Below are 10,970 nucleotides of genomic sequence, written 5' to 3'. Positions count from 1 at the left end.
AGCCTTTTATGATTTCATAAAGTATCTTTTTCTACTGATTTTTCCTTTAGCTTTTTTAATTTTTAATTTTACTATTTTATATATATTGTGTTTTGCCTGCACGTATATCTGTGTGTGAAGTACTCACAGAGGCCAAAAGAAGATGTCAGACACCTTGCAACTGGAGTTACTAAGAGATAGGTCAGAGGTACCATGTGGGTACTGGAATTAAACTGGGGTCCTTGGAAGAGCAGCTAGTATTCTTAACTGATGATCTATCTCTAGCCCATTCCTTACATTTTCTGTTTAAAAATGAATATCCAGACAACATATATAAAGTCATTCTCTTTTGTGAAACCTCAGATATGGTGGCTAGGTTAATGATACCATCCCCACGGTGCTCAACACAGCAAGGGTGTACTGCAAGGCTCTACCATACCACCCTGTCTTAGGATCTGAGTCACATAATGGGTTAGCCAGGACAGCACAGTGAGTCTGGCTTTCTAAAGAGACACATCCTATGTTCTGCACTTCTAGACTCAAATTTCCTAGCCAGTACTTTCCTTTTTTATAGATATGCTTCTGCCTCGTACTATCAGAGAAGAAGCAGGGACCCTTATTTTTTTTTCCTTTAAAGTTCTGTTCTCATGTGATCAAATACTGGTAAGAACTTGCCTCTGGTGGGCCTATGTGGATGACTTATTGGGCTAAAGACCCATACAAGTCTAAAGCCCACTAGTTTTTCAATGAATTCTCTGTATCTGATTCGCTTCTATTAACAGTCTAGTATCTCCACTTTCTATGATCTAAATTCCTTGGGAATACCCCTATAAAATTAATTTTGTCTCTTCATTAACATTTCCCTCACATTTTAATAAATCTATTTGGATTTAGAGAATTTGGTTTGGGTTCACAGGAATAAGAATGTTAGGTTTGCTGATCTTTGCCCATGAATTTTATAGTAAGTTAAATTTTTAAAAGATTTGCCAATAATCTTAAATCTCTAATTTATTAGTACTACATTTTTCTAATATAAAGCTAATATATTGGCTGTGTTCCTTGCAGCTATTGTTTCACTCATTATTGATATTGTTCTTGATATATCAACATTTAAAATGAATATTGACCCAGATTTCAGTCTGTTGACTTTGTCTGCTTTTGTATCTAGTATGTTTTCAGCCCATATAATGAGTTCTTAGATATTTTGCAGCTCTAGAATGTTCATTTAATTCTTGTAAAGATTATGATGGCTCATTTCATCCTACATATTTTTGTGAAATTGTTTTTCTATTTTTCAACATAATAATCATGGTCATTCTGAGCACATTTGATTTAACTCTGGCATCTGAAATGACTGCTGCTGTCTGGGTTTAATTCATCTTTGCTCTTAATAACTTCATTTTTACTGCATCTTTTCATGTCCATCATGTTTTACATGTGATACATGCTTTAAACTAGGCTGTGAAGGTTTCTTCTCTCTCACTAATGTCAGATTGTTCTGACAGACAATGGAGTTAGAAGCAAAGCACCCCACTCCAGCCAAGGTCCTGTACGTGCAGATCTTTGGATTTAACTTCAGCCCAAGTCTCAGGCAATGACTTCGCCCATAAAATGTGGTCTTGCTCTTGCCCCAGGTGAGATTCCAAGGTGTCTCTGAAGTTGCCACAGTGTCTGAAGCTAACTATGCAGTCTCTTTCTCTAGCACCTAGAAGCCTGGCTCATCTGTTGAGCCCCACAGCATGCTCACCCCCAAGTGTCTCAGGACTAGATACATTTCCATGTCATTTAGGATGTTATTAAGGATTTAAGATCACTTTGCAGATTCTGGAAGGCTTTCTTCTCTTATTAACTTGGCTGCTTTTTGGGTCTGGTACCAAGTCCATCTCTACATTTGTGCCTGTCTGAAGCTTCAGTCTTTCTCCTTCATTCACCAAAACCACCCTTCTCTACAGAGTCTATATTCTGGACTTGCCAACTCAGAGATGGTGATGGGGAAAGAAAGGAAGAGGGAGAGAGAGAGAGAGAGAGAGAGAGAGAGAGAGAGAGAGAGAGAGAGAATGAACCACCTCTTACATATTCCTTCTCTGAAGAAATAAAATTCAGATTTCATTGCTCACTCGATTTCCCAAATAGTAACATGTGAGTGCTAAGGGGTGTGGAGGAAGAGGGGGGAGGGAAAGAGCCCATACCCCGCCAGAGTTCCTGTGCTCTGGGCAGACAGACAAGGGAGGGCTGCCAGACGCTTTCCACTCGACAACAGGTGGGCATCTAAGCCACTGACCCCACTCGTGGGAGGGGTGGACAAGGGGTAGCCCTCAAGACCAGGGGCCCCGGGGCGACACCCTCGGCCCTGGGGTTACTGGAGAGAGGGCAGAGGGAGAGAGTCCTTAGTCTGGGCCTTGACTGGAGCATAAGAAGGCCTTCCATTGAGAGATTAGACACAGTTCGTTAGAAAGCCTATCCCATCGTTCAAGCACAGCGAGCCTTGATGAACAGAGACAGTCTATGGTGTTAGAGCTTTACTGAAGAAAGGCAGGGAGAAACGAGAGAAGGTGGGAGAGAGAGAGAGAGAGAGAGAGAGAGAGAGAGAGAGAGAGAGAGACTGGCCATAGCCAAGAGGAGAGAAGGAGGAAAGAGAGAAAGAGGTTAGAGAGAGAGAGGAGAGGATGAGGAGGGGTCAAACAGCCCCTTTTATGGTGGGCTGTGTTATCTTGCTGTTGCTAGGTAACTGAGAGGAGTCTAGCCTGAAGGTCAGAAGCTTGGGACATTGTGTACGTGACTAAAAGCCATGCTTCTCCTGTGGGGGCTGTGGGGGGCGGTAACTTTGACAGGAGCCAGGGGTCCAGGAGATATGAGGGAATGCCTACCGTCCCATGTAGGTGAATTATCACCATTCAGGTTCTACTGGGGTTCAGACCTCAACTCGACTGGAGACCAGACAGTGCATAGCCCATTGCCCCACAGTAACTTAGCATACCACGCCCATTTTATATATATTTATAACAATACCAGGCGTGCTTCTTCTCCTTAGTTGTTAACTAAGCCCCTCCCTCCATTTCAGGTGTTTCCGTAGATGCAGAGAGCCCTTTGTAACTAGTGTGGGTCCAGTGCAGAGGTTGCACACCAACTCCTGGACTCACATGTCTTAATCTTTTTAGTAGACCCCTCTCCAATTTATGCCTCACCTCCCAGAAATACCAAAACATACATACTCCACTCCTCTTACTAAGTCTTCTAACCACTGCAGAGAAATCTTCAGAGCAAATAAGCCATAACAAATCAGGGCTTGTTATGTGTGTTCTTTATTTTCACATTTCCTTCCCTTATTTCTAATCACCTTTGTCCACTTTTAATGTCTTCAAACAATGTTTGCTTTGATTTGAAAGTGAACTCAACTTTCATGTTGTTCTTGGCAGATGTGTTCATCTGATGTTTACTCTATCACTCTAAAAATTCCTCCCTTGCTTTCTACTTCAACTTCCTAGCTCTGAAAGTTAAAATAGACGAAAATCCTATCAAGGGAGAAGAAGGCGTGACTGGTTTTTCTACACTTTGTCACCCTGTTATTTTTTAATCCCTTCCTACATAATTTATACCACGTTTCACTTATAGTTCATTGATGCAAATAATTTTGACGCATTTTAGTCAAATAAATCTCCCCAGTGAGATATTCCAAGTTAATACCTAACACATAAAAAGCCAGACACACTTGCCAGAACCATAAATTCTCAGGTAATTTTATAACTGTTAGGAAGCAGAACATTATTCCAGACTGTAGACCACGCACGGCTGATCTCCAAGGCCACAGGACCCTGCAGAGCCAAATGGTCCTGGATAAGCCTTGGGTAGTGTGGCTTTTTGAGTTCTACTTTTACACACAAACAGCTGGCTCTTGAACAATTCTCACAATGTAGGCAGAGAAAGAGTAGTTTTGTCATCAGAAAAATAGGTTAAATAGATTGTAATAAATATCATAGGATCATCAGGAAAAACAGTTATGATAGGCTGGGTTAATACACTCATCCACATAACATGCATACACACATGTACACATATTCTCGCCCTTCTTAACACACATACAAATGCACACACTCAAATACTCACACTCAACAGCACACTTACACAAATACACATATACACATATTCACTCACACATGCATACACACACACATACACAGCTTAAAACACTCACACATACTCTCTCAAATACATTCACATATACATTTCTAAACTCATTCACATACATTCACTCACAAACACACACATACACACACATTAGCACAAGCACACAAACATCCATACATATTAAACCTTTTTTCATGAGAAGTTTGAGACTTTAGTTTAAATACTAAAATTTTATACTGATGAACACAAGTGATAACAAAAATACCTAACAATTTTGCACTGAAGGAGATATGAGTCTCAAATTCCATTCTTTGAAAAGATAGCTATCCAGTTTGACCAGCACTATTTAATGAAGACATTGCACTTTCTTCAATGACTGTTATTCGAGTGTTTGTCAAAATCCAGGTGTCTGCAGGAGTGTAGGTATATGTGCAGTTCTTCTGTTCTACTCCATTGTTCAGTGTGTTCACTTCTATACCATTTCTATGCGGTTTTCATTACCATAGCTCTATAATATGACAAAATTTGGGAAAGTGATGCCTCTGGTAGTAGCAGTTGGTAGTGGTGTAAAAGTTGTTTTGATTATCCTGGTTCCTTCATATCTCCATATAAAATTTAAGAATTGTTTGCACTCTCTGATCAAATTCCTCAACAGAAGACCATATACTCTAGATCTGATAGAGGAGGGAGTTAGAAATGAGCTTGAGCACAATGGGACAAAGAAGAACTTTCTGAATAGAGGCCTAATAGCACAGGCATTAAGACCAACCACTGAAAAGCGGGATTTCATAATCTAAAAAAATCTCTGTACAGCAAAGGTCACATGACTCAAGTAAAGAGGTGGCCTGCATAATGGAGAAAAAGTCAATCTTTCCTAGCTTTATATTTGATAGAGGATCCTCAGCTAAAATTTATCAATAACTCAGAAATATAAGCATCAAGAAAACAAAAACCCCAATTTTAAAATGGGACATAGAACTAAGCAGATAGTTCTCAAAATAAAAATAGGTGGAAAGAGTTTTTAAGGGGAAATGTGAATTAAAACTATTCTAAAATTTTTATCTTACCCAAGTCAGAATAGCTAAGATAAAAACACAAATGTCAGCAGTTGTTGGTATAGATGTCAAGAAAAGAGAACTTTTATTCACTACTAATAGGAATGCAAACAGGCGCTACTGCTGTGGAAGTCTTTTAAAAGCTATCAATAGATGCAACATATGATCACAATATCCAAATCTTGAGTATGTGCCCCATATCCCACAGTAGACTCCTCCATGGTCATCACTGTCCTTTTTATAACAGTCAGAAATGGAAACGGTCTAAATGTCCATCAACTGATGAATGGATAAGAAAAAGATGGTGTATTTACACAATGGAATATAATCCAGCTATTAAGAAAAATGAAATTATGAAATTCACAGGTAATGAATGGAGCTGGAAATAATCATTCTGAGTGAGGTAACCCAGATCCATAAAGACAAACATCACACCTTTTCTCTCATCTGTGTATTTTGCCTTGAATCTTTATATAGAAGTAATATCTTGTATACTGTATAAATACATTGCCTGTCAATTAAAAATAAAAAAAAATAGAAACATTACATTAAATTTTTTAAAAAGCCTATGGACTGTTGGGGATTTGATTTGTGCTTACATGGGAATTCGCACATCTGCTGCAGTTCTCTGCCAACAGTTGGTTTTTTGACTGGTCAATAAAGGGCCAGCATCCAATGGCTGGGCAGGGGGATAGAGGTGGGACTTTAAGGTTTCTGGCAAGAAACACAGAGAGAAAGAGGGATTCTGCCATTAGAAGGGTATAGGAAGGACCACACTGTGATAAAGCGGGAGGGTGAGATGGCCGAAGTGTAGGTGCAAAGGGAAAGTGGTCCCATGGGAGGGCTGCCCAGAAGAAAACAGGGCAGCAAAGATAAAATATAGATTTAGAAAGTATTACCTCAGGAATACTGGAGTGGTGTGTGTGCTAGCCACAAGGTTTGGAAATGCCCAGTCATTAAGCTAGTTCAAGCATATCAGAAATAATTCATTTGTTAATTCAGAACTCTTAGGTGGGTGCAGAGACTTCTGTGCACCTGCTGGGAACATAGAGTGAACCATTAACAATTTACCTACAATGGCCTATAGAAAAGGGTAGAATAAAAGGTGGAACATCCTGTATAGAGCCAGGCAAGGCTTATGGTACACAATGAAAGCCATGCTTAAGAGGAAAGTTAATAACACTAAGTGTCTCTGTAAAAATATTAGAGAGTTCTCAGATGAGCAATTAAAAGTACATCTGAAAGCTCTAGAAAAAAAGAAGCAAACACACCAAAGAGGAGTAGAAGGCAGGAAATAATCAAAATCAGGGCTGAAACCAATCAATTAGAAACAAAGAGAACAATACAAAGAATCAAGGAAAACAAAAGCTGGTTCTTTGAGGTAATCAACAAGATAAACAAACCCTTAGCCATATTAACTAAAGACAGAGAATCAGTCTCCAAATAAACAAAATCAGAAATAAAAAGGGAGACAAGACAACAGAAATCAAGAAAATTCAAAGAATCAGTAGGTCTTACTTCAAAAGCCTGTACGCCACACAATTGGAAATCTAAATGAAATGTTTAACTTTCAAGACAGATTACACTCACCAATGTTAAATCAAGATCAGATAAATAATTGAATCAACCCTATATCCCCTAAGGAAATAGAAATGGTCATTAAAAGTCTCCCAATGGAACGCCAGGGCCAAGAAGTGGGAGTGGGTGGGTAGGGGAGTGGGGGGGAGGGTATGGGTTACATTTGGGATCGCATTGGAAATGTAAATGAAGAAAATACCTAATTTTTAAAAAGTCAGAAAAAAAGTAAAAAAAAAAAAAGTCTCCCAATAAAAAAAGGCCCAGGGTGATTATTTTAGTGCAGAATTCTACCACACTTGCAAAGAATAGCTAATACTATTAGAATTAGCTCAAACTAGGCTGCAAAATAAAACAGAAGGAACACTACCAAATTCATTCTATGAGGCCACAGTCATCCTGATACCTAAACCACACAAAGACTCAACAAAGAAAGAGAATTTCAGACCAATTTCTTTTATGAATATTGATGCACAAATAAATAATAAAATACTCAGAAACCAAATCCAGAAACATATCAAAACCGTTATCTACCAAAATCGGGCAGATTTAATCCCAAGAATGCCGGGATGGTTCAATATAAAAAAAAATCCATAAACATTATCCACCATGTAAACAATCTGAAAGAAAAAAAGCACATGATTATCTCATTAGATGCTGAAAACAAAAACCTCTTCCTGTTAAAAATCTTGAAGAGATCAGGGATACAGGGAACATACCTAAATATAATAAAAGCAATATACAGCAAACCAGCAGCCAACATCAAATTAAATGGAAAGAAACTTAAAGCAATTCCATTAAATTCACAGATAAGACAAGGATTCCCACTCTCTCCTTAACTATTTAATATAATTCTTGAAGTTTGAGCTAGAGTAATAAGACAATTAATGGAGATCAAGGGGACACAATTTGAAAAAAAAAAGAAGTCAAAGTATCATTGTTCTTAGATGATATTATAGCATACATAAGTGACCCTAAAAATTCTACCAGAGAACTCCTGATAAATACTTTCAGCAAAGTAGCTGGTAACAATAAATAAGTAAATAAATAAATAAATAAATAAATAAATAAATAAATAATAAAATAATAAAATATCAAAAGCCCTCCTTTATACAAAGAATAAATGGGCCATGAAAGAAAGTAGGGGATGTCTCCTGGAAAATTTCAAATCTTTGAAGTTAACGCCTGCCTTGAAGGCATCAAAATTAATATACCTCTGCAATAAGTTCTGGATTCAGTACCTGCTAGGTAATGGTTCTGAATGGCCACTTAATGGTACCCTAGATCCAATTATTTTAAGGGATCTTAATACATACTGTCAGAAAACTGGTAAATGGAAAGAGGTTGTCTATATTCAATCATTCATCTATCTTCGCTCCAATCCTTCTATGTGTTCTCCTTGTTCTCCAACCCAAATCCTCTTAGCCATGAAACCTACACAACCTCTGCCAGATGACATCACAATGATTGATCCAGCTAACGAACCACCTCCTTTCCACCTCAGACCTATTTCAGTGCTGCCGAAAACCCAAACTACTGCCTCAGTTTCTCCTCACCAGGATACTCCAGAGCCTGCTACCTCTAACTCCACTTCTTCTGTGCCAGCCGCAGGTCCCTACAAATGTTCTACCTTGGCACCTACCTTCACCTCACCTAACACTCGCTCTAAGGCCACAGCCAAACCCCCAAGTCCTTCCCCCCAGGGACACCTGGCCCAGGAATGGTTCTTCCTCTAAGAGAAGATGCTGGGGTAGATGGCCTTGTCAGAGTATATGTTCCTTTCTCACTAAGTGAACTTTCACAGATAGAAAAGAGCCTGGGTTCTTATACCTCTAACTCCTCTGCATTTATTAAAGAGTTTCGATATATTAATCAATCCTAGAGCTTGACTTTCCATGATATACACACAATACTTACTAATAACTTACTTCCTGAGGAACATGGGCAAGTTTGTGAACAAGCGAGAGCAAGCACATGCAGACGAAATTAATCAAACAGATAGAGCATATCCAATCAGATGGGAGACAGTGCCTGACCAGCATCCTCAATGGAATTATAATTCCGCAGGTGGTATTTTAGTCAGAGACAGGTTTATCACATGCCTTTTGGCAGGCCTAAGAAAGGAAGCCTTAAAATTTCGAAAAACTCCAAAAAGTAGTCCAGGACAAGCAAGAAAATCCATCTCAATTTTTAGAACACCTCACAAAGGCTTTATTGCAGCATACCAATCTGGACCCTGAAAACCCAGAAGGTAAGCAACTTCTGATGACCTACTTCTTTTCCCAGAGCTACCCCGACATAAGAGCTAAACCTAAAAAAAGAAATCTTAATGCTGGCATTCAAAGTGTACCATGGGAGAGATGAGAAAGTCCAAAAACAAAAAAATACCATATGCTGGCAAAGGCTGTCCAACCAGCCCCAGCCACTGCCCTGGATTTATGGTCTTCTAAGACTCAGAGAACACCAGGTACCTGCTACAAATGTGGTCAACAAAGTCATTGGGCAAAAGCCTGCCCTAACTTCTGTAAGCCAAGGAGGCCATGCCTTAGGTGCCATCAAGAGGGACATCACGCTGTTGATTGCCCTTATGTTAAGCAGAGCAGAGACACATCACCCCCAGATAACCCTCCAACTACTCTCCTAGGCTTGGCTATGGCCAACTGACAAGGCCCAAGCTCCCCTGACCTGACCACTGCCCTGACTAGCAGGGAGCCCCGAGTAGATATCGTGGTCTGTAGATGGCCCATCTCCTTCCTCCTGGATACTGGAGCCACTTACTGGGTCCTGATGGAGTTTTGGAGACCTACTTCTCCTTCTTTTTTTTTTTTTTTTTTTTAAGCGAACTTGATGCAAGATTTATTATTGAACGATTTGGTAGGGTATAGGAGAGAACTATTGAAGCCTTCAGGAATGCAGGGCTCTCCACTTGTCCAGAGGACCACGATTGGGGATATATTTGACACCACAGCCATCAGGAATGAGCCGCTTCTCAGCAACCATGTCTTCAAATTCATCTGCATTAAACTTGGTGGAAGCCCCACTTCTTTGAGATGTGGATCTTCTGGCGGCCAGGGAACTTGAACTAGGCTCTTCGCAGAGCCTCAATCACATGTTCCTTGTTCTGCAACTTGGTTCGGATGAACATGATGACCTGGCCAATGTGAACCCTGGCCACTGTGCCCTGGGGCTTCCCAAAGGCACCACGCATCCCTGTCTGGAGCCTGTCAACCCCAGCACAGGACAACATCTTGTTGATACGGATGACATGGAAAGGGTGGAGCCTCACTCGGATATGAAAGCCATCCTTGCCACAACTCTTTACCATGTATTTGTTGGCACAAATACGGGCAGCCTCCAGTGCTTCAGAAGAGAGTTGCTCATATTCATCTGACACCATATGGCCACAAAGTGGGAATTCATCAACTTTCGCTTTCTTCCGTCCCAAATCAAAGATTCGGATCTTAGCATCAGGGACACCACGGCAGAAACGAGACTTTGGGTATGGCTTGTTCTTACAATACCGGTAACACCGGGCGGGGCAGCGGCCCATGATGACAATAGGATCGTCGGTGGCGCGCCAGAGGAAAAGAGCCTACTTCTCCTTCTTGATGTCCTATTGTCGGGGTAGGAGAACAGCCTTGCTTCCCTCACCAGACCCCACCACTTAGTTGCATTTTTAGGGGCGTACCTCTCACTCATTCCTTTTTGGTAGTGCCAACATTTCCTGCCCCCTTATTGGGACTGGATCTTCTAGAAAGGCTTGGAGCTTCTATTTCCTTTGCTCCCCCAATTCGCCTAAACCCAAGCTCCTCTGCTCCTTCTTCTAGCCAGCCCCCCTACTAACACTACCATGTTGTTTCCTTTATCAGCTTCTCAGGTAGATCCCTGAGTCTGAGACGTCCAGAACCCCTCTGTTGCTAAACACCATTCTCCTGTTGTCATCCAATTACTGGACTCTACCAGGTACATAACCCAAGCTCAATATCCTCTCTCCTGAGCCTCAGGGGACTTAAGCCTATCATTTCTGACCTCTTGAGAAAAAAACTCCTTTGCCCTACCTCTTCCCCCTCTAACACTCCTATACTAGCAGTTAAGAAATTTAATGGTACCTATCACCTGGTTCAAGACCTCAGATGCATTAATTCTGCAGTAGTCTCTCTCCAGCCTGTGCTGGCTAACCCTTACACACTTCTTTCCGCTATCTCCTCAGGGACTTCCCATTTTTCAGTCCTAGAT

At 40.6% G+C, this 10,970-nt stretch overlaps 1 pseudogene; it reads right to left on the bottom strand.

Moving 5' to 3' along the window:
- Nucleotides 9,567-10,325, bottom strand: Gm2387 (predicted gene 2387; annotated as a pseudogene).

Source organism: Mus musculus, chromosome 15 (assembly GCF_000001635.26).
Source record: "Mus musculus strain C57BL/6J chromosome 15, GRCm38.p6 C57BL/6J".
Taxonomy (NCBI): Eukaryota; Metazoa; Chordata; class Mammalia; order Rodentia; family Muridae; genus Mus; species Mus musculus.
Note: the sequence above shows the minus strand (reverse complement) of the source record. Positions and strands in the feature narration are given on the sequence as shown.